Raw genomic sequence first — 24,935 nt, 5'->3', positions numbered from 1 at the left:
CCCCTTCATCCTTACTCCAGGTATAGCCCTGACTAATGTTCTGCCTATCATTTTCCCACCATCTTCTTTGTACAATACTTTTAGCACTCATCTCTTTAATATCTGTAGAGGCCAGGATGCCAACCCAATCCAGTCCACTAGGGCAGGTCTGTTTCCCTGGTCCCTGATGGGATCCTAAATTAAACCATACTAAACAAGGTACCCCACTATGAATAGAGGCTATACCTGTGCCCTTTCTGCATTCTAAAGGTAAACTTGTCCATTCCTCAAAGAAATTATCACCTCTGCTGCCTCTATTCCAGGAGGACTTAATACATTGTGTACAATTGGGTGGTTTCCAAAAAATTGGGAACCAGCAGAAAAACAACACAGCAAATAATAAAAATAACATTACAGCACTTTTTCCCTGCGTAGCGTAACTTTCAGACCAGAAGGATGCGAGACTGCACGCCAGGTGGAGGGTATACTAACAACGTCTTTAGTCCATGGATTAGCTTGTTTAATGCGTTGTATGTGAGTCCACCCCTTTTCTTTTGTTCACACTGCAGTGTCTGTAATCAGAAGTACACAATAAGGGCCGTCCCATAACGGTTTTAGTTTATGGTCTGCCACGCTTTAAATATACCCAATCACCAGGTTTAATAGAATGAATAGGATAGTCCAAGGGTGGGTTTTGAGCTAATAAACCCTTCTGTCTTAAGTCATATAGAGAAGTAGAAAGTCCCTGTAAATATTTAGATATGTACTGGTCATTAGCCTCAGGGATAGGGGTGTGGAATCCCATGTAAGGAAGACCAAACATCATTTAATATGGTGAGACAGCAAGGTCCTTACGAGGAGCTGTGTGAGTCCTAATTAAAGCTAAGGGTAAGCATGTAATCCAGGAGAGGCCAGTTTCCTCATGAAGTCAAGTGAGTTGATTTTTCAGGGTCTGATTCATCCGTTCAACATGGCCTGAACTCTGGGGGTGCCGTGGGGTATGTAACTGCCAATCTATTCCCAGAAGTTTACACACACCCTGGAGTACCTGAGAGGTAAAATATATTCCTCGATCTGAGTCAATGGTTTGAATAATGCCATAGTGCGGAATAACAGACTCTAGTAATATCCGGATAATGGTGCTAACACGATCATTAGGGGTCGGGAAAGCCTCAACCCATCGAATAAAATGATCCACCATCACCAGGAGGTATTTATAAACCCCTATCTTAGGTAATTCCATGAAGTCAATCTGTAGTCATTGAAACGGGCGTACGGCTATATTGCGACCGCCAGGCATTACCTAGCGCATGATTTTCTTATTTACTCGCTGATAGATTTGGCACCCCTGAGTACTTTGCTTGGCTATGGTGCATATTCCCGAGCAATTAAAGGACCGTACAAAAGCATCAACAAGTGCCTGTGTTCCCCAATGTGTCTGCTGGTGGAGCTGATCAATAATCTGACTTGGTGTCCCTCTGCTGTCCACCACAACCCATCGGCAGTTTGACGCATACCCTGGTCTTTCATATAAACCTCCTCTTCCTGTGAAAAGATGGGAGTCTTTTGAACCTCATGTGGGGTGGGGAGTAACAGCTGCATGTCTATTTTTTCTGTGAGTGCAGCCTGTTTGGCAGCTTCATCTGCCCGTCTGTTCCCCTGTGCTTCAGGACTGTCAATAATTTGATGGCCCCGTACATGAATTACTGCTATCTCCTCAGGTAACATAAGAGCATCTAAGGTTTGAACAATTAAGTTTTCAAGGATCAACTTTTGTTAATCATTCCCTGCTCTTTCCAAATCTTTCCAAAGGTGTGCACGACACCAAAAGCATACTTTGAGTTGGTATAGATTGTGCCCACCTTTCCCTCTAAACCCTGGAGAGCTCTACAGAGAGCATATAATTCACAGGATTGTGCCCACCAATGACTGGGAAGGTCATTCAATCCGGCTTCAATCACAACTCCTTCATTCCCATCCACTATACTATATCCGCTATAACGAATGCCATCAATGCAGCGGGAAGATCCATCAATAAACAATCTTTCACCCTCCCGTAAAGGTTCATCATTTAAATCATCTCTAATTTTTGTCTGGAAATCTATCACTTCTAAACATACATGCTCTAAATCATTGTGAACAGTATCAGAATCTGGAGAAACCAAGAAGGTGGCTGGATTCTGTTCTTTGTTTATAATCAGTGTCAAATCATCTCTATCCATAAGAATCGCTTCATACTTTAAAATTCTAGAATCAGTAAGCTACCTCCCGGCACGTTGTAAGAGAATGGTGCGGATTGTGTGAGCGGTGTGAGCTAACATCGGGGCACCAAACGTAATCTTTCATCCTTCCTCGACTAAAATAGCAGTGGCTGCAATTGCTTGCACACATTCTGGCCAACCACGACAAACAGAATCTAAAATTTTTGACAGAAAGACAACTGGTTGTCTAAAGCCTGCCCTCTTTTGCGTTAATACTCCCATGGCCACACCGTCTTTCACATTGGTATTAGGTCAAATGGCTTATTTAGGTCGGGTAAAGCCAAAACTGGGGCACTAATAAGATGCTGTTTCACCAAGGTAAAATCTTTAATCTCCTCCTCCGTCCAGACAAAAGTTTCACCCCCAAGAGTCGCAAGTTTATCATAAAGAAATTTGACCAGGCTAGAATAATTCTCAATCCAAATTCTACAGTATCCCACTAAACCAAGGAATTTTCTAAGTTCTCGAGCACTCTTTGGAGGCGGGATCTGCAGAATACCACGTGTTCTCTCTGGACTTATCTTCCTAATTCCTTGACTAACCAGATGACCTGAGTATTTAACTTCAGATTGAACAAATTGTAACTTTGATTCGCTCACTCTAAGACCCTTATTCCCTAGAAAATGCAGAAATTCAACCGTGTATTGTTTAACCACATCATACGTTTCCCCTGTGATTAATAAATCATCAACATATTGTAATAATTGACAATCCTCTCTCCGAGGGGCCTCATCTAGTACCTGTTCCAAAACTTGGCCAAACAAATTTGGTGATTCCGTAAAACCCCGGGGAAGGACCGTCCACCGGTATTGATTTTTAAGTCCTGTAAAAGGATTCACCCACTCAAATGCAAACAAGTCCCTACTGTCTGTTGCCAATGGACAGGTCCAGAAGGCACCTTTGAGATCAATTACACTAAACCACTTACTATGCGGATCAATTTTACCCATTAACGTATAGGTGTTTGGTACGACCGGATAACGGGTGAAAATGATTTTGTATAACTCCCTCAAATCCTGCACTAATCGATAGGTACCGTCTGGTTTTTGGACAGGTAAAATTGGGGTATTAAAAGGTGACATACAAGGTTCGAGTATACCATCTTTCACCAATTGGTCAATTACTGGTTGCAGCCCCTATCGGCCAGCCATAGGAATTGGATACTGTTTTCGTCTAATTACTTGGTCAGGGGAGGAACATCTAACCCTCCTCCATTGTCTCTTTTTGCCCATACTCTAGGATTTATTAGTTCCCGATCCTCCTCTGTTAGTACATAAAATTGAACCCCGATACCTGATCCCTGTGGTCTGGTACCGATAGCCAATTGGTCTTGTAAATCTCGTCCCAACAGGCAAACTCCAGCTTGGGGAACTAGTAAAATATCCTGTTATTATCTTTTCTCCCATTTGTATCCTTACATTATTTAGTATAGGGACCGTAAAATCTCTTTCTCCCACTCCCGAAATCATCACTGTCCCTTCTGTTTAAACACCCTTGGGCCGTTATAAAATACTAGACCGGGCTGCCCCAGAATCTACTAGAAAAGTCATCTCGTCACCGTGGGGTCCTATGCTTAAATTTACCAATGTTTCTCCGTGTAGCCCCACGGTGTATATTGACTGAGAACCATGACCCCCCTATTCATAATCTGCCTCCATCAATGCATAAGATCACGTCTCCCTGGCTCGCATTGGGCATTCACTCTTAAAGTGTCCCTCCTTTTTACAATAATAGCAAACTAATGCTCCTGTTTCCCAATTTCTACCAGGGTCTCCACGGGGTCCCGGGGATGGTCGTCGTCCCTGGAATTCTCCTCTACCCCTGCCTCTGCTCTGGTCTCTACTTCCCCACCCCTGGCGCTCCTCCCAACGTCCAGGAGCTGGCACACAGCTCCTAACATTTTCCTGCTGTCCCTCCACAACTTCCTTGACTGCCTGCATCCACATCTTAGCCTTTCCTTTCTGTTGATCATCAGACCTCTGGACGTATGCCCTTTGTGCGATCTGTAAAAGCTGTGTTATTCCCTGTTCATGCCAATTCTCTGTCTTTTGTAATTTCTTCCTGATATCTGGGGCTGAATTAGTAACAAAGCCCGTCAATACCAACTGTTCACCTGCTAGGGATCCTATATTCAACCCCCCATATTGCTGTATGGCCGCACACAATCTATTCAGAAATGCAGAGGGGGTCTCCTCTGGACCTTGGGGAACCTCAAATGCCTTCTTAAAGTTCTGTCCCTTTGGAACAGACTCCTTCATTCCTTTTATTAGATTAAACCCTGTACTCATCCATTCGCGTGTGACCATCATTAGTAGTCTTATCCCAATTTGGGTTCGCCAGGGGAAATTTAGCTTCTCCAGGTATCGCCTCTGGCCCCCTTGGTGTTCCCTATCCCAGACTCTAATCCCTGCCTGGCAAATCATTCCACGCTCATCCAAAGTAAACAGAGTGTTAAAGATAGACATTAATTCATCCCAGGTATATATATTAGGTCCCAAAAATTGATCTAATTGTTCTGCACATCCCTAAGGTTCTTCTATCAGAGAGATAATTTCCTTCCTAAAATTGTGCACCTCCGTACTTGTCAGAGCACATTTACGAACCCGAGACCCCCCTCATCCCCTACCAAGGGAACCTCTCGTAAAGGTCTCATCCAGTTAATTTCTGGCTTATCCCCTCCTCTATGATGTTTAGGTTCCTGCCCTCCAGGAGACAAATCAAAGGGTTCTGCCCTTCCCTCCCGAAAGGTCTCACACTGTTCTGAATGACCCTCATAATCAAAGTCTCCTCCCTCTCATGTCAATTGAGGTGGTAATCTTGTACTCTGTGAGCTGGTCATCATACCACCCTACTTTCTTCTTTCTCTAACTGTGGAGGAGGAGGGGAAGGTAAAGAAGGGTAAAGCGTAGGTGAGAGGGGGGAGATAGGAGCCGGCACAGGGGGAACATAAGGTAGAGGAAGAAAATGTAACACATCCCATCCTTGTATTTCAAGGGCAGAAGGTTCTTCATCCTTCTTGTTCTTACATTCCTTTTCGCTCAAAATCATTTGATCAAACGATCCACTGACCCAACAGGCTGCATATTCTCTGCTCTCGGTATTACCTAATTGATTTTGGTAGAGCCAGATGTTCAATGCCTGACACAGCCAGTCCTCACCGGATCCGAACTTTGGCCAATATACCAAACTCCATTTTATCGGATTCTTAACGCATTCCTGACAGCAATACCTGACCATGGTCTGTTTATCTTTCCCACGGGTTTTCCCCGCACCCCAATCAGATAACATTAATCCTAATGGATTATGTTTAGGTATCTGATCTTCCCAACCTTCTTTAGGACTGTTTTCCTTGCTACTTACTCCTCCCATACTAGCAGGTAAATAAAATTCCTCTTCCCGGGATCCAGTAGCTATTCCTAACGTGCTTCCTTAATGTTCTCCCGTCGTTTGTTTTCAATGCCTCTTGTCGGATATCACTCGCTTCATCCACTGACCAGTCACACGTCGTCTGGGAGTCCAGCTGAATCAGCCGGGGTGCACCTACCCCCGTCGTCGGGCACTCTGTCAGTGGAGGGAGTACGATCCTGGACGAGCCCCCAATTGTTTGAAATAGAAGAACCTTCACAGATTTCGCATGAGACAAAAATTGAGAACAAAGAACATTTATTGTACAACAATGCAAATTTGGGTGGTTCCCCTTACCCTGGGAATGCACACACATACTGGGGCTCACCCAACTTTTATGCAGTTCATTTCAGTGTAGAGGTACCCTCCCCCCCTAACATTCTTCTGCCTCCTGGATTGGTTTGGCATTTGGTAATTCTGTCTGCCTACGTGCAGTTTCTGTAAACTTAAAAAACCACGGGGTATCCTGTCTGGGTCCCATCATGTCATTGTCCTTATTCATGAATCTGCCTTTGTCCTTATTCACACATCTCACCCCAGGACTTACTAATTCTATATGCAGAACTTGCTAATTCTGTCTATCACTATAAGACCCTTATTCCATTGTACTTGCGGAACCCTTCCTCACACTATCGGAATTCATCCCTACTCAGCACTTACTTAACTTCCTCTAGTCTAGTCTAGTATTCCTTATTTCATTCATACTAGCTTTACTTCCTATATTCTATTATCTCTCACAGTAGTTGTAAGCCTCCTTGTTTGTACCATTCTATTAATTTATCTAGCGCTCTGCAGCCATCTTCAGCGCAAACTCCGGGAGATCCAAAATGAGTGGTGGACTAGCCTCGCCAAGCGAACCCAGCTCAGCGTGGACATTGGTGACTTCAGGGGTTTCAACGAGGCTCTAAAGGCTGTGTACGGCCCTTCACCCCAAGTCCAAAGCCCGATCTGCAGCTCAGACGGCAAAGTCCTCCTCAGCGACAAGATCTCCATCCTCAACTGATGGTCAGAACACTTCCAATCTCTTTTCAGTGCCAACCGTTCAGTCCAAGATTCCACCCTGCTCCAGCTCTCTCAACAGCCCCTAAGGCTAGAGCTGGATGAGGTCCTCACCCAGGATGAGACATATAAGGCAATCGAACAACTGAAAAGTGGCAAAGCAGCAGGTATGGATAGAATCCCCCCAGAGGTCTGGAAGGCTGGCGGCAAAACTCTGCATGTCAAACTGCATGAGTTTTTCAAGCTTTGTTGGAACCAAGGAAAACTGCCTCAGGACCTTCGTGATGCCACCATCATCACCCTGTACAAAAAGAAAGGCGAGAAATCAGACTGCTCAAACTACAGGGGAATCACGCTGCTCTCCATTGCAGGCAAAATCTTCGCTAGGATTCTCCTAAATAGAATAATACCTAGTGTCGCCGAGAATATTCTCCCAGAATCACAGTGCGGCTTTCGCACAAACAGAGGAACTACTGACATGGTCTTTGCCCTCAGACAGCTCCAAGAAAAGTGCAGAGAACAAAACAAAGGACTCTACATCACCTTTGTTGACCTCACCAAAGCCTTCAACACCGTGTGCAGGAAAGGGCTTTGGCAAATACTAGAGCGCCTCGGATGCCCCCCAAAGTTCCTCAACTTGGTTATCCAACTGCACGAAAACCAACAAGGTTGGGTCAGATACAGCAATGAGCTCTCTGAACCCTTCTCCATTAACAATGGCATGAAGCAAGGCTGTGTTCTCGCACCAACCCTCTTTTCAATCTTCTTCAGCATGATGCTGAACCAAGCCATGAAAGACCTCAACAATGAAGACGCTGTTTACATCCGGTACCGCACGGATGGCAGTCTCTTCAATCTGAGGCGCCTGCAAGCTCACACCAAGATACAAGAGAAACTTGTCCGTGAACTACTCTTTGCAGATGATGCCGCTTTAGTTGCCCATTCAGAGCCAGCTCTTCAGCGCTTGACGTCCTGTTTTGCGGAAACTGCCAAAATGTTTGGCCTGGAAGTCAGCCTGAAGAAAACTGAGGTCCTCCATCAGCCAGCTCCCCACCATGACTACCAGCCCCCCCACATCTCCATCGGGCACACAAAACTCAAAACGGTCAACCAGTTTACCTATCTCGGCTGCACCATTTCATCAGATGCAAGGATGGACAACGAGATAGACAACAGACTCGCCAAGGCAAATAGCACCTTTGGAAGACTACACAAAAGAGTCTGGAAAAACAACCAACTGAAAAACCTCACAAAGATAAGCGTATACAGAGCCGTTGTCATACCCACACTCCTGTTCGGCACCGAATCATGGGTCCTCTACCGGCATCACCTACTGCTCCTAGAACACTTCCACCAGCGTTGTCTCCGCTCCATCCTCAACATTCACTGGAGCGCTTTCATCCCTAACGTCGAAGTACTCGAGATGGCAGAGGTCGACAGCATCGAGTCCACGCTGCTGAAGATCCAGCTGCGCTGGGTGGGTCACATCTCCAGAATGGAGGACCATCGCCTTCCCAAGATCGTGTTATATGGCGAGCTCTCCACTGGCCACCGTGACAGAGGTGCACCAAAGAAAAGGTTCAAGGACTGCCTAAAGAAATCTCTTGGTGCCTGCCACATTGACCACCTCCAGTGGGCTGATATCGCCTCAAACCGTGCATCTTGGCACCTCACAGTTTGGCGGGCAGCAACCTCCTTTGAAGAAGACCGCAGAGCCCACCTCACTGACAAAAGGCAAAGGAGGAAAAACACAACACCCAACCCCAACCAACCAATTTTCCCCTGCAACCGCTGCAACCGTGTCTGCCTGTCCCGCATCGGACTTGTCAGCCACAAACGAGCCTGCAGCTGACGTACACATTTACCCCCTCCATAAATCTTCATCCGCGAAGCCAAGCCAAAGAAGATCCTCGGTTTTCCCCCTTTCCATAAGAATTTCCTTATTATTTTCTTTAGCTCCTTGAAGAATTTCTCTGTTAGGTGAATTGGTAATTATTGTAATAGGTATTTTATCCTTGGGTAGATGTTCATTTTAATACAGTTTATTCTTCCTATCAGTGTTAGTGGTAAGTCTTTCCAGTGCTATAAGTCGTCTTGTAATTTTTTCATTAATGGCTGATAATTTAGTTTATATAGCTGGCCGAGATTATTATTTAGTTGTATACCTAGGTATCGAATTGCTTGTGTTTGCCATCTAAATGGTGATTCTTTCTTAAACTTTGTGAAATTTGCATTATTCATTGGCATTGCTTCACTTTTATTTGCGTTCTTCTTGTACCCTGATAATTCTCCATATTCCTTCAATTTCTTATGTAATTCTTTTATTGATATTTCTGGTTCAGTTAAATGTATTATAATGTCATCTGCAAATAGACTATTTTTATATTCCTTTTCTTTTATTTTTATCCTTATTTTATTTTCTGATCTTTTCAGTTCTGCTTTTGGTTCTATAGCTAACACGAACAGTGAAGGAGAATAGTGGACATCCCTGCTTTGTTGATTTGCTTAATTTAAATTGGTTTGATATATATCCATTTACTGTCACTTTTGCCAATGGTCCCTTATATAATGCTTTAATCCAATTAATATATTTCTATGGTAGGTTGAATTTTTGTAGTACTTTGAATAAATAATTCCATTCTACTCTGTCAAAGGCTTTCTCTGCGTCTAAAGCAACTGCCACTGTTGGAGTTTTGTTTCCTTGTACTACATGGATTAAGTTAATGAATTTACAGATATTGTCCGTTGTTCGTCTTTTTTTAATAAATTAGAATACATTGCTCAATATACGGTTCATATCTGGCTGAAACAACGTTAATGCAGCAAATTTATATTTTGGCAAGTTGCTCTGAGACATAAATACCACATTTTACAAAAAGAATGGTACATGGATAAAGATGCAATGGGGTTTTGATGCCCATCTCAGTGGAAAAACTTGTTGGTGAAGGAAGGGAGAAAGGAATAATGATTGAATATGGGCAAACAGTAAAATAAACAAGGAGTGAAAAATGCCATGTTGTGGATCAATTGCTTCTACAGTGAATTCACTGCGATCACATTTGAAAACAGAATGCCTTGGTCTATGTATTATGGCGTAATTATTACATTCAGCATCATTATATGAGGAGTTGCAACCTTAATAATATGAGATTGACTTCTTGAAATAACCTTGTACTAATTATGAGCCCAAAGGACCCCAAAACCCAGCAACAATAGACATTCACCAAGAGAAATGGTTTTTAAAACAAAAGTTATTTTTAATCAACTTTAAACATGAAAATAGAATCAAATATTATCTTAACTGTATACTTAACTACCCCAAATGAACCCCATTCTAAGTCTATGTGCACGTGTATGAAATGTGAGTGTAAATTCAAAAGTTCTTTGGTTCACAGTTCAAACTCACTTCTCCTTCTTTCAAGTTCTCTGGTTGCAGGCAATCACCATATTGTGCACAGAATTTAACATGTATAAAGTTCACCAGGCTTGGTGCTTGAAAGGTAAATGTTTACCATTCAGGAAGGTTCTTGTAGGGTTTGCAGAGAGAGAGAGAGATTTGTTGCTCCAGGATTTCCACAACTCATGGCAAGCGGCAGCTACACTGCTCCTGCAATAACACACACAACCAGATGGGTTGAGTTCAGTGAGCAGACTAGTTTATTGCAATTATACTCCCAGTCCGGACCTGGCTGAGAACCACACTGCAGGGCACTGACTTCACCCAGGCATCACATGGTCTCCCAGTGCAGATTTCTGAGCCCTGTGCAGGAAGGAAGGGAAATGGCGCCATTTTGGCCGGCTGCCCCGCCGCGTGGCTTACAAGCGGAGCCGGTTTGCCTGCCTTGTGGTGAGCCGCCACATAGCCCCCCTCCAGAACCGGCGCCAATGTCCCATTTCACCGGGCGGCCTCACTTCTTGGGCTGGACAACGACCTCAGGCTCTGTGGGATCGAGGAACGCTGACTTCAGCCTGTCCATGGTAAACAGCTTCCGCCTGCCGCCAATGTCCAGAGTGAACGTCGAGCCGGAATGCTGCACAACACTGTACGGCCCCTCGTACAGTCACTGCAGAGGTGCCACGATTGGGCCCCACCGAACGAAAATGTACTCCATGGAAAGCAGTTTGCCAGGAACATTAGACGAGCGGGTGCCATGCCTGGGTTCGAACAAGTTCAAGTGGCTCTGAGGTGAGGAAGTAGTTCGTGCAGCGACTGCTGGGGATTGTGAGGTGCGTTGACGAACTCACCAGGTAGTGCCAGTGGTGCACTGTAGACCAGTTCAGCTGATGATGCCTGCAGATCTTCCTTGGGAGTGGAACGGATGCCCTGGAGCCTGCCCAGTCGGGGCCGGTGAGGCGGGCCATGAGCGCCGACTTAAGGTGGCAGTGCAGACATTTGACCAGTGCATTGGCCTGGGGGTGGTAGGCTGTGGTGCAATGTAGCTGAATTCCCCTGTTTGCGATCTGTGCCCAGAGTGCAGATGTGAACTGGGCACCCGGTGACCCGGGATGCCAAACCGGGCGACCCAACCATGCAACAGTGCTCGGGAACAGGAGTCGGTGGAGGCGTCTGGCATTGGGATTGCCTCGGGCCAGTGAGTGGTGCAGTCCACCACCATAAACAGGTAACGGTTGCCCCAGGAAATGGGTAAAGGCCCGACAATGTTCACGTGAATGTGGCTGAACCGTTCCCAGACATGCTCGAACTCCTGTACGGGCACCCTGGTGTGCCTGTGCACTTTGGACAACAAGCAATGGGTGCATGTTCTGGCCCAGCCTGCAATCTGCTTCTGCAGCCCATGCCATACGAAATGTTCTGCCACCATCCGGACCGTGGACCTGATGGACGGATGTGAAAGCTCGTGGATGTGATGAAAGACCTGCCTGTGACACTGTTGAGGAACCACTGGCCGCAGGGTGCCCAAGGAGATATCACACAGTCCCTTTGCCGCTCGGAGTCAGGAGGTCTCGGAACTGCAGGCCCATGATGGCGGTCTTGAAGGCTCTCGTCTCCTCATCAGATTCCTGGTCCCAGGCGAGCTGGTCAAAGTCGAGGCACGCAGATGGCCAGTCGCGAGAGTGTATCGACAACCACATTGTCCTTCCCCACCTTGTGCCAAATGTCAGTGGTAAACTCCGACAGGAAGGAGAGGTGACGCTGCTGGTGGGCCGACCAGGGATCCTTTGCCATCATGAGTGCCCGGGTGAGGGGTTTGTGATTGGTGAAAATGGTAAAAGTCCTCCCCTCCAAAAAATAGCAGAAATGCTGCACCACCAGGTAATGCCCAGTAACTCGCGGTCAAAGGCACTATACTTGCGTTCTGGTGGGCGGAGTAGGCAGCTGAAGAATGCCAGCAGCTTCCAATGTCCATTTACCTGCTGCTCCAGGAACGCACCGATGGCTATGGCTGAGGCATCGACAGAGAGTGCCATATGCAGGTAGGTGTGCGGGTGGGCGAGCATGGTGGCCTTCATGAGGGCATCCTTGGTGACCTCGAATGTGGCAGGTTTCTGGCTTCCAAGCGAGCGTCTTGTACTTGGCTGCGATGAGGGTGAACAGCGGCTGCATGATGCGCATAGCTCCCGGAATGAAGCGGTTATAAAAGTTGACCATACCCACGAACTCCTGCAGCATCTTAAGGCTGTTCTGGTGTGGGAACACCCTGAGAGCGGCGACCTTTGCAGCAGCGGGCGTGGCTCCTTCGGCTGTGATGGTATGGTCCAGGAATTACATGGACTCTTTCCCGAATTGGGACTTGGCTGGTTTGATGGTAAGGCTGAAGTCAGCCAGCCGGGAGAAAACGACACGTAGGTGGGCCTTGTGTTACGCCCAGTCCTTGCTGGCGATGATGATGTCATCCAAATAAATAAAGGAAGTCTCTGCCCAGAGAGTCCATGAGGCGCTGGAAGGTCTGAGTGGCGTTCTTGAGCCCGAACGGCATGCGCAGGAATTCAAACAATCCAAAAGGGGTGATGATGGCCATCTTGGGTATGTCCTCAGGGTGCACCGGGTTCTGGTGAGATTTCTTTAGGCAGTCCTTGTACCTCTTCTTTGGTGCACCTCTGTCTTGGTGGCCAGTAGAGAGCTCGCCATAGAACACGATCTTGGGAAGGCGATGTTCCTCCATTCTGGAGATGTGACCTATCCAGCGCAGTTGGATCTTCAGCAGCGTGGATTCGATGCTGTCAGCCTCTGCCATCTCAAGTACTTTGATGTTGGTGATGAAGTCGCTCCAATGAATGTTGAGGATGGAGCGGAGACAACGCTGGTGGAAGCATTCTAGGAGCCGTAGGTCATGCCAGTAGAGGATCCATGATTCAGAGCCGAACAGGAGTGTTGGTATGACAACGGCTCTGTATACGCTAATCTTTGTGAGGATTTTCAGTTGGTTGTTTTTCCATACTCTTTTGTGTAGTCTTCCAAAGGCGCTATTTGCCTTGGCGAGTCTGTTGTCTATCTCGTTGTCGATCCTTGCATCCAATGAAATGGTGCAGTCGAGATAGGTAAACTGGTTGACCGTTTTGAGTTTTGTGGGCCCGATGGAGATGTGGGGGGGCTGGTAGTCATGGTGGGGAGCTGGCTGATGGAGGACCACATTTAAAACACACTTGTGAATTACTAAATCCATATTTTTTCAATTTCTCAGGGGTCATATACAACTGATGCAAAAAGTTATAATCAACCATACTGTATCTTACATTAGGCAATTTAACCATTCCATCATGACACACAGTCTTCCAATCAGCCTGATCAATATGACAACTTAAATCACTTTCCCATTTAGCCCTAGATTTATCAAAATTTATTTTATCCACTGTGTCTTGCAACAATGTGTACATCTCAGAAATAAAACCTTTATTTTATGATTGAGAAGTCAAGAACTCAAATTTTGTTAACTTAGGAATTTTCATCTCTCTTCCGAAATTATTCTTCACTAATGCTCTAAACTGATAATACACAAATAAAGAATTCACTGAAATTCCCAATTTCTCTCTGAAGTTGATTAAAAGATAAAAAAAAACCTTCTTCAAAACAACCTTACAATAATTTTATTCCCTTAATCTTCCAATCATTTAATAATCTATTATTCAGCGAAAAATTAATAAACTAATTTTTATATATTGGACCCTGGACTGATAATTTACATTTCGTACCTATCAATAAATTCCTTTTAGTCCAAATCTCAAACAAATGTTTGAAAATTGTTACATTATATCCCTGAAATAAAATAGGATTCCACTTAAATATAAAGTAATGTGGGCTAGATTCTGAAATACTAGCCAATTCTACCCTAGCCCAAAAAGAAAGATACGAATTATTCAACATACAATTAATAAATCTTAATTGGGCAGCTTCATAATAATTTTGAAAACCTCCCAAAGCATATTTCCAAGTCAATTTATGTAATGCTACTCCAGCTAACTTCCCCCTCCATAAAAACTCTCGTACTAGTTTATTTAAATCTTGGAAAAGATGTAGGAAGTAAACAAGGAATTGACTGAAAAAGATATTGAATTCTCAGAAAAATGTTCATTTTAATACAATTTACTCGACTTATTAATGATAAAGGTAAATCCTTCCATTTAATCAAATCAGCCTTAATTTTTATCATTAATGGAACATAATTTAATTTATATAATGATTGAATATTTTCATCAATCATTATTCCCAAGTATTTAACTTTATCAGTCCAACGAAGTTTAGTAATTTGAAATTGGTATTATTTCACTTTTATCCCAATTCACCTTATATCCTGTCAATATACCATATTGTTCTAAACATTCCTGCAAATTAATTAAAGAATGTTCTGGATTAGTCAAATATATTAAAAAAATCATCAGCAAATTAATTAATCTTATATTCATCTTCCACTATTCTTATATCTCTAATATTCACATTCTGCCTTATAGCTTGAGCTAATGGTTTGATGACCAATGCAAATAGAGCTGGTGACAAAGGACAACATTGATGAGTTGAATGCGATAGTTTAAATAATGAAGATGTTTGACCATTTTTCACCACCTTAGCCATTGGATTCCCACCTCACTGACAAAAGGCAAAGGAGGAAAAACCCAACACCCAACCCCAACCAACCAATTTTCCCCTGCAACCGCTGCAATCGTGTCTGCCTGTCCCGCATCGGACTTGTCAGCCACAAACGAGCCTGCAGCTGACGTGGACTTTTTACCCCCTCCATAAATCTTCGTCCGCGAAGCCAAGCCAAAGAAGAAGAAGCCATTGGATTATTATATAGATCCTTAACCCAACCAATAAAAAAGGGTCGAAATTTAAATTTCTCTAATACCTTAAATACAAAATTCCATTCGACCAGATCAAAAGTTTTTTCAGCATCTAAAGCAACCAAAGCATCTAAAGTAGGTTGGGCTTCTGACATGATTCATTGATCAACGAAATAACTCTTAGAATATTATCAGAAGCATACATATTTTTAATAAAACCAGCCTGATCTAAGAACCAATTGAGGCAAATACTTAGCATGCCAGTACTTTCGCTATTATTTTATAATCTACATTGAATAAAGAAATTGGTCTATATGAAACTACCTTCAAAAGAACTCTGTCTTTTTTGGGTATAACCATTATTATTGCACTCAAACACAAATCTGGTAAAGCTTGTTCCTGAGTCACTTGTTGAAAGACATCCATAAAGAGAGGAAACAAATCCTCATATAAAATTCAACAGTGAATCCATCATCTCCTGGAGACTTCCCATTGGGCATTTGTTGAATAATGTCCTTTATCTCTAAATCAGTAAAAGTAGAGTCTAGTTACCTCACATCATCTTCCTCCAATCTTGGCAAATTTAAATCAGACAAGAAAGCTTCAATAGCACCATCATCTCGAACTCCCTCAGAAGTATATAATTTCTGGTAAAATGATCAAATTTGGTCATTGATTTCCTGAGGTTTATAAGTAATTGTGTTATCTTTGTGCACTGCATTGATAGTTCTCGATGCTTGTTCTGTTTTCAATTGCCATGCCAAAACTTTATGAGCTCTTTCCCCTAACTCATAATAACATTGCTTAGATCATTGAATCAATCGTTCAAACTGATATGTTTGTAACATATTATATCTTAACTTTAATTTAGTTAAAGCAGCTTTATCTTCTGTACAATTCCTCTGAAATTCTTTTTCCAAATCAGCTATCTGTTTCTCCAACATCCAACTCTCTGCCAGAAATTTCTTCTTCTCTTTCGATCCATAGCTAATAATTTGACCTTGTGAAAATGCCTTCAAAGCATCCCATAAAGTAAAATTACTTTGAACTGAGTTCCTATTCAAATTAAAAACAAATTGATACTTAAAAAATTTTACAAATTCCAGCTTTTACAGTAACATTTCATCAAACCTCCAATGAAAAGTTGATTGAGTGATTTCTGGCCCAACACAGGAAATAAATATCAATGAATGGTCAGAAACTATTCTACTTCAGCTTGAATAAAATGTGATTGCAAAAACAAATCTATCCTTGAAAGTGAATCATGACACGAAAAATAAAATGAAAGATCTTTCTCAGTAGGATTTAACCTTCTCCAAACCTCTATCAAATTTAAATATTTCATCAAGGAAGCCAATTGAACTGCTACCTTCGACTTTTTCACAGAGATTTATCCAATAAAGGGTCCAACACACAATTAAAATCTCCCCAATCAAAATATTATCCTTAGCTTAACTTCAGACATGAATTGTTCATCATCAACATTAGACACATACACATTTAGCAATAACCATGATTCAGCAAACAATTTACAATTGATTATTAAAGATCGAACAGCTGTTTCCACCGAGGATTCAAGTTGAAATGGTATTTTCTTATGAATCAAAATCGCCACTCCTCATGCTTTCAAATTGAAAGAAGATGAAATAATATGGCCAACCCAGTCTCTCTACATTTTTAAATGTTCTTTCTCAGTTAATGAGTCTCCTGAAAAAAGCAACATCCATTTTCATCTTTATATAAGTCAAAACACGCTTTCGCTTGATTGGATTATTTAATCCTTGAACATTAAACATTGCAAAATTCAAATTAGACATTATTTTAACAATTAAAAAAAAACACCCCCTTCTTATCAAACCAAATAAAGCTCCCCTTGCTTAAGATCATGCGTAGCATGATGGCATAGGAAGAAGAAGCATAATTCCACCTCTCCTCAGTTGGACTAATATAAATGAATTAATACTTTAAAAAAGTTATGAAAATCTACTCTGAAGTTGTTTGAATACTACAAGACTACAATGGCTACTAATACAAAGAAGTCTAAAGCTCAGATTCAGAAGAAACTCCCATTTAAGAGCACAGAGGAACTGAGGCCTACTTACCAAGTGGAAGCCACGGAGTTGACTGGTCAACCACTCCGGGAACAACACCCTCCAGGCCGCTTGAGTATTACCCGTGGGATTCCATTTTTATTTTCATATCTTGATCAGCATGCTCACAATATCGAGCACGCTGGGGAGATGCTGGAAGGTGCTATGTAGGGCCCAATGTGCGGCACCACTGTGGAGCCCAGTAATGCAGAGTCCCGAGGCAGTGCATCAGAAGGTGTGCATGCTCGCCATGTCACAGGTCCGAAATTTACTGGAAAGAGTCTGGGCCGTTGTTGACGCTGGCTGGCAATAGGTCGAACATGTCGGCTCCGAGTCAGTCAGCATGCAGACATGGAGAAAAGTCGGGAAATCATTGATAGGAGTGAAGGAACTGGAAGGAAAAGTTCCTGTACAAATTGAAAGGGTGGAAGAGGGAGCATTGATTATGGTGAACTGAGTGAAGGTAAGCCTCAAGGAGAGACAAGTGAATGTACTTTTGATGCTCTGTTTACAATTTTGGATTCTATAGCTCATCAGATGGGTGTGAACACAAATGTCTACTTAGATTGACCAGGGATTTATGAAGATCGCTGAGAAAATGAATAATATCTGTGAGAGGGTTACTACTGTTAAGAAATGCATTTCAGTTGTTAAAGCTGATGTTAACAGATGTTTGAATATGGTGGGTACAGTGCAAGATAATTTTAAGAAAATGGAAGGTGCCTTTCAAGATTGCAGAAAACAAGTGGAACATAATACAGGAATAATAGAAAAAGTGCAAGATTCCTTTGTTGGATGGGAAATTCAGAAGAACAATTTATTGAAGAAAATGGACTCTTTAGAAAATCAAAGTCATCAGAATAATGTTAAAATATTGGGAATTCCAGAGGGATTTGAGGGTCAGACCTATTAAGATTTTTTTTAAAAAGTGGATCATCAATTTTTTTCCAGAAGGTTTGGAATTAGACAGGGCACATAGAGCTTTGAGGAGTAAACCATACCCAGGTCAACCTCCAAGAGCAGCGTTGATATGCTTCTTGTGGTATGAAGATAGGGAGACTATTTTGTGGGTTACGGTTCAAAATGCATGTAGATATCAATCTCCATTGATGGTTCAGGTTAATAAGGTATTATTTTACCCAGAGTTAAGCCAGGAAATTATTAAGAGGCATTAAAAAATAATTCTGCTAAAAAAGTGCCGTGGAGGAAGGGATACAAGTTTTCTTTTCTATATCCTGCAGTTTTGAAGATTTTTTTATGGCAACTTTCAATCACAGTTTTTTGAGAATGCTCAGGATGCTTTAACTTTTGCTAACTCTTTGCCAGACAGGGTTACTGAAAGGCATTCTTCTCCTAAGAGGAAGACTTCTGATAAGAAGAATGGAAATGGGAATGGAAAGGCAGATTCATTGGGGTTATGAGCTGATTTTGATTTATAATTTCGTAAGTCTGGTTGGGGGAGGAGGGGTGGTGGATGACGCTGAAGCTTTTGGAAGTCATCTTCCACCTGTTGGGGCGGGGGTTACTTCTTTGCACACCCAGTTAATTAGGGAGTTATTCATTTTCTTTGTGGTTTTTAGTTATACTTAAATTTTTTTTCTTTAGTTGTGTAATTTTTAATTTGTTTATGGGGGGGAGTTTAGTACATGCAGACATACATTCGAACAGCGCTGTAACAAAGCGTTTCACCCTCCGTTCCCCTAACTAAGAGTAAAAAAAAACCCTCCTATACAGACATTTGGATCTAAGAAAAATAGGGCGTTCTGAGCATGTTTATATTAAATTTTATAATGTAGCTTCATATTTCACGTTTCAGATTTCAGATTTATTGTCAGAGAGCACGCATAATATCACATAAACCGTGAGATTCTTTTTTTCGACGGGCGAGGCAGAAATGCCACTTATTGGTAATGAAAAATAAATATTGCATATCACATACACATGTAAAGAAATGAAGAAATATAAACAGTTAAAATTTTTAAACCAATTTACTGTGCAACAGAGATCATAAAAAATGAATAAAGTGCAAAAGTAAGAGACGTTATGTGAGTTCCTGATTGAGTGCGTTGTTGAGGAACCTGAGAGTGGAAGGGTAACAGCTGATCCTGAACCTGGTGGTGCGAGTTGTCTGGCACCAACACTTCTTTCCTGATGCAATGAGAACAGAGCCTGTGCAGGGCAATGTGTTCTCTGACAGCAGCTTTACCTGTAGGAGTTCTTGATAGTGGTCAGGTTTTTGTCTGTGATGTCCTGGTGTGTGTGCACTGCATTTTGGAGGGATTTCTGCTCAGCGATATTACTGTCCCCATACCCCATACCAGACAGTGATGCAGCCTTTCAGCCAACCACACATCTACTGAAATTTACCAGGGTTTATGATGTCATTCTAAACCTCCTGAGAAAGTAGAAGTGCTGACTTGTTTTATATTCACAATACCATTTATGTATGGGTCCATGAAAGATCCTTCAAGATTGTGATAACCAAAAACTTAAATTTGCTCACCCTTTCCACCTCTGATCCCAATATACCTCTGTCTTTTCCTTCCTGAAGTCAACAATATGTGCCTTGGTTTTGGTGACATTGAGTGCAAAGTTGTTGCTGGTGCACCATTCAAACAAGTTTCCAATCTCTCTCCTTTATGCTGATTCATCATTATTTTATACATCTCACTAACTTGGTATTGTTGGCAAATTTATAGATGGTGCTGGAAAACATCTTGGCCCAGGGGCCTGTAGCATGTTGCAATATTCTACTGTATTTCCGGTACTAGATCCACTATCGTTTTGTCTTTTGCTATGTTAGGAATCTTTCTTGGACACACATTTCATTTCTGTCCCATATATCCCTCTTACAACAGCGAGAGGACAGTCAATATCAGGGAAGTAGAAGGCTCCCATAAAAAAAATCCTTTTACACGATTCCAAATCATGGCGATATATCTGCTCCTCAGTTCACTGATTCAAATGTGGGGAGCTATAGACTACTTTAATAGAATGATCGTGCTGTTCTTGTTTTTGATTCCACCCACACTATCTCAGTATATAATTCTTATGCAACATCCCCACTTCTGGAGGTGCGATACTATTGTTACGAGCCCAGTGGACTCCAAAACCATGCAGCAATAAATATTCACAAAGACAAATGGTTACTTAAACAACAGTTGCTTTTAATTATCTTTAAACATGAAAACAAAATCACACTTTAACTTATCACTATTGACTTAACTAGCCTAACATAACCCCTTTCTAAGTGCACATGTATGTAATGTGTGTGTGTGTGTGTGTGTGTGTGTGTGTGTGTGTGTGTGTGTGTGTGTGTGTGTGTGTGTGTGTGTGTGTAAGTTAAGAAAACTTATTTGATTCACAGTCCAATCTTACCTCATTCCTCCAAGTTCACTGGTTGCAGCCAACTCTTCTACTGTCCACAGAATTTAACATTTTTAAAGTTCACCAGGCGCCTTGGCGCTTGAAAGATAAATGGTTACTGCTCAGGAAGGTTCTTGTTGGTTTTCAGAGAGAGAGATGTTGTACACTGGATACCCACACTGATTCCTTTTCAATCAACCATTCCAGTGTCTTGCTGAAGAAACTTGCCCCCTCCAGGTTCTCCAGATGATAACTTCTTTCTTTCAGGTCACCACAGAGTTCTTTATTGTTTCACTTATTTCAAGTCCTCTCCTGATGAAGCACAAGGGGTTTGACCAGGCTGAACTAAGCACTCACAACCCATCTTTCAAATGGGGTTATCCACAAGCTCGCCAGCTTGTCCTGTTCTAGTCCCAGTTGCTGTTGCTGCTGATGACTGTAAAACTGTAGACCTGATCTCGTGTTCTCTCTCTCTCTCTCTCTCTCTCTATCTATCTATCTATCTATCGATACTCTCTCTGTTTTTACCCTCGTAGAACAGCAAGTTCCATTCCACACAGAATGCTGCTCCACAAGTTATTTCATCTGTTGTCTTTTTGTAAACAACAATCCATTAATGAAGTCTGTTGGGCACTCAGCAAAGCTTTTGCAACGGCTTCTGGCCCCGATATGTCTAGCATGAGCAGAGCTTCAGTATTTTAAATAAAATCTATTTTACAATGTTTGTATGTGACCTACACGAAAAACCCTGCCCCACCTATCTATATTCTGCCACACAATCCCTTATTAGCAATACTATTTCCACCGCTTCTTTCTTATTCCTTTTGAAATATCTGAACCATGGCTACAATGCTATAACGATCAGATCATCGTACGTCCATACTGCACGTTATTCCTTACGTGAACATATTTCCGTCCTTCCAACTGACATCATTTATGATATCTCCACTGCCTTCCCTTCATCACAATCGCACGATACATTGCACCAACCTTTCCACCATGTGCTTTATTCTCTGCTCAATCATTCTGGTACCCATGAGCCTGACAAACTTTTGGAAAACTCTCCGCCAGGATATTGTTCCACTTCCAGATCGGGTCTAACACTTCATTTTTGTTCCAATCCTATGTTTGCCCAAAATGCATCTCAGTAATCGAGAAATCCGAAACTCTGCCGACTGCACCAATTATAGAGCTGTGCAGTTCTCTGCCATATCATCCGATTCTTTCTCTAACGGGGGCATGACATAATCAGAAAATCTTCGATTGCTACCTTTAATGCCCTGTATTTTAACTTCATACTTTGCTTCCTCTATTTACTCTTATCAATTTTCCGATATAACTCGTTGTTATTAAAAGGGACCACGAGTTCTAGCTGTAAACTTTAAACGCAGTGACTCTAATAGGGTGTCAAGGTCGTGTCGACAGAAACTCATGCCTGCTTTTGTAAATGCTGAATAACAGATCGCGACTGCTCTCGTTTCCTTCCTATTTTCCATCTGAGCCACAAGAGGACTGGTCACTGCGGCTTTGCCCTGGCAGGTCGTCACCCCCACCAGCATCAAAAACAGGCAACGTTGTACTGAGGAGAACTGCCACACGAGTACCCTGAGCCAACTGCCTGGTTGCTTTCCCTCCCTCTCCTGACAGTCACCCAACCAACCTGTCTTCTGCCACCCTGCAGCTCTTATGTACGAACTCTTCATTCTACTATGAGAGCTGAAGATCATCGAGTGGCAACTTCAATTCCCTAACATGGTCTGTAGGGAGCTACCACTCGACTCACTGGATGTAAAGATTTGACTGAATTTTTCTGTGGTTACTCTTTACCTCTTTATTTTACTTACAAAATCCCTTGGGATCACCCTAATGTTATCATCCATTTTTGCCTACTTTAGTTGGCTCCTTGTTTCTCGATAAACATCCTCGTACATACTTTTCCCATGCTCCCTTTATTGCTCTAGAGGTTAAATTTCCCTTTTTATCCCAGATTGCCCGTGTGGCTTGCCCGAGCCCTTCCGTTTAAAAGAAACGTACATACACTGAACTCTTCTCACAAACTTTAAAAAAAAACTATTTTACTGACGACCTCTTCTTTCAGAAACGCGCTCCCCTGAACTCCAGTTGGTGTTTGGCTTCTGCTGTCAGTCAGTTTGCCTTAATTCCAATATTCAACTCATGGTCCAGACGTAGCTCTCTTTAGAACTATTTCAACTCAAAGAGAAGCAAGTCGCCTGTCTTCAAAATCTCATCCATGCACAATTCACATACTTGTCCTTCGCAATTTCCCAAGTCTCGTCCTGATCCGTGTAAGCACCTCTATGTAATACAGTAGAAGACGTTCCTGAACACAGTGACAAACCTCACTCCGTCTAAACTTTTCACAGGATTCAATCTGTTGTCAATTACATTTATCTTATTTTACTGCGATAAGGCATAATAACCTGGCATATTTGCTCCGATAACTATCCTTGACCAGTAAGGGGCCTCTCGTGCATTCACCGCAAAGTTATCGTGCTCTTCTGCACCATCCAGAAAACTTCATTGCCGCATGAGTCAGCGTGGCTGTAATGTTCATTGCTGCGGTATTACTTGATCAACAATGCACCATCTATCTTCTCCCCTAACCCTGAATTTCCTGATGGAAATATGCCATAAATGTTGAGCTTCTCCGACGACTGCACGTATTTTCTCAAATAAGGCGCTCGAAAGGTACACAGTCGTCCGAGTGAGGTCTCGATAATGCTGTATATTCTCAATATTACATGCTAGCCCTTAAATGTTGTTTCTCTAGAAGTGAATGCTAATATTACATTCGCCTGCTTCACCACCGACTGATCCTAGAAGTTAACCTTAAGGGTATCTTGCGCTAGGACTCCATTTGAACCTTGGAATACCAACGAGTGTTGTCTAGTTTTGATGCCTTTGTAAGAAGTAGGAGGCACCCGGCAAATGAAGGAATCGGAATTCCTGTTAAACTGTAATAATAATAACAACAACGGTAAAAGTGAAGCGAAAGGTCCATTTCTATACTGGAAGACACTCGTTTGTATTTGGACCACAAAAAATGCAGACGAGCCCTTGACGCTAAATTACACCAAATTGACCAACAAGCCCCGGTATGTTTTGAAACGTGCGAGAAAACCTTTGTGCCAGGGACACATGGGGAAAAGATCCAGACTTCTTAGAGCCAGCGCCGGATTCGAACCACCATCGCTGGCACTGCAATCCCTCATCCCGATTTGGAAGAGGGGACAGAGTGTAGTGCAGCCAAGCTTGCTAGTCATAATAAATTGAACGGAAAAGCAAATTGTTCTGAGGATGCGGAAAGGCTGCATAAGGATATAGTTAAATTCTCTTCTCGTTTGTGGCTGACAAGTCCGATGCGGGACAGGCAGACACGGTTGCAGCGGTTGCAGGGGAAAATTGGTTGGTTGGGGTTGGGTGTTGGGCTTTTCCTCCTTTGCCTTTTGTCAGTGAGGTGGGCTCTGCGGTCTTCTTCAAAGGAGGTTGCTGCCCGCCAAACTGTGAGGCGCCAAGATGCACGGTTTGAGGCGTTAAATTAGGTGAGTGGTTAAAGATCTGGCAGATGGAGTGCAATGTTAGTGAATGTGAAGTTAGCCCCTTTGGCACCAAAAAATAGAAGAGCAGGTTATTATTTAAATGGTGGAAAACTGCAGCATTCTGCAGTGCAGAAAAACTTGGGAGTCCTTATGGATGAATCACAAAAAGTTGGCTTGCAGGTACCACAGATTATGAGAAGGCAAATCGAATGTTTGCCTTCATCGCTAGAGGAATTAAACTTAAGAGCAGGGAGGTCATGCTGCAACTATACAAGGTACCAGTGAGCCCGCACCTGGAGTTCTGTGTGCAGTTCGGGCCTCCATACTTGATGAAGGATATACTAGGCTTGGAGGCATCCCGGGGTTGATCTACGAGGAGAGACTAAATCATCTGGGATTATACTCACTCGAATTCAAAAGAACAATAGGAGATCTTATAGAAACATAAAAATATGAAAGTGATACTAAGGTAGAGGCAAGAAAATTGTTTTCAATTGTAGATGAAACCAGAACTAAGGGACGCAGCCTGAAGATACGGGGGAGTAGATTTAAGATGGAGATGAGGGGAACTGTCTTTCTCAGAGAATAGAGAATCTGCGGAATTCTCTACCTAGGGAACTGGTTGAGGCTACTTCATTAAATATGTTTAAGGTTCAGTTAGATCGTTTTTTTTTACACAAAAAGTAATTAAGGGATATGGGGAAAAGGCAGGTGGAGTTCAGTCAATGATCAGATCAGCCATTCATCTTATTCAACGGCGGAGCAGTCTCAATGGGCCAGATAGTCTACTCCTGCTCCTATTCCTTATGTTCTATGTACTACAAATTTTGCAAGGTTTAAAGCTATTTGCGGTGATCTCAACTGAAGTATGAAATCTAATCCATAGTGACACAATGAGGAAAAATAGTTTTCCACAAATGTTTGTTCAGTGGGTTGCACCTAACATGCTGCAGGGGATGGTCACATTAATTTTCTCAGTAGAATTTGATTCGCTTGTATAAGAATTTGCTAAACCCAACACTTTCACATCTGGGAAA

Source organism: Narcine bancroftii, chromosome 6 (genome assembly GCF_036971445.1).
Source record: "Narcine bancroftii isolate sNarBan1 chromosome 6, sNarBan1.hap1, whole genome shotgun sequence".
NCBI classification, from domain to species: Eukaryota; Metazoa; Chordata; class Chondrichthyes; order Torpediniformes; family Narcinidae; genus Narcine; species Narcine bancroftii.
The sequence above is the reverse complement of the archived record's forward strand: the minus strand, read 5'-3'. Positions refer to the sequence as shown.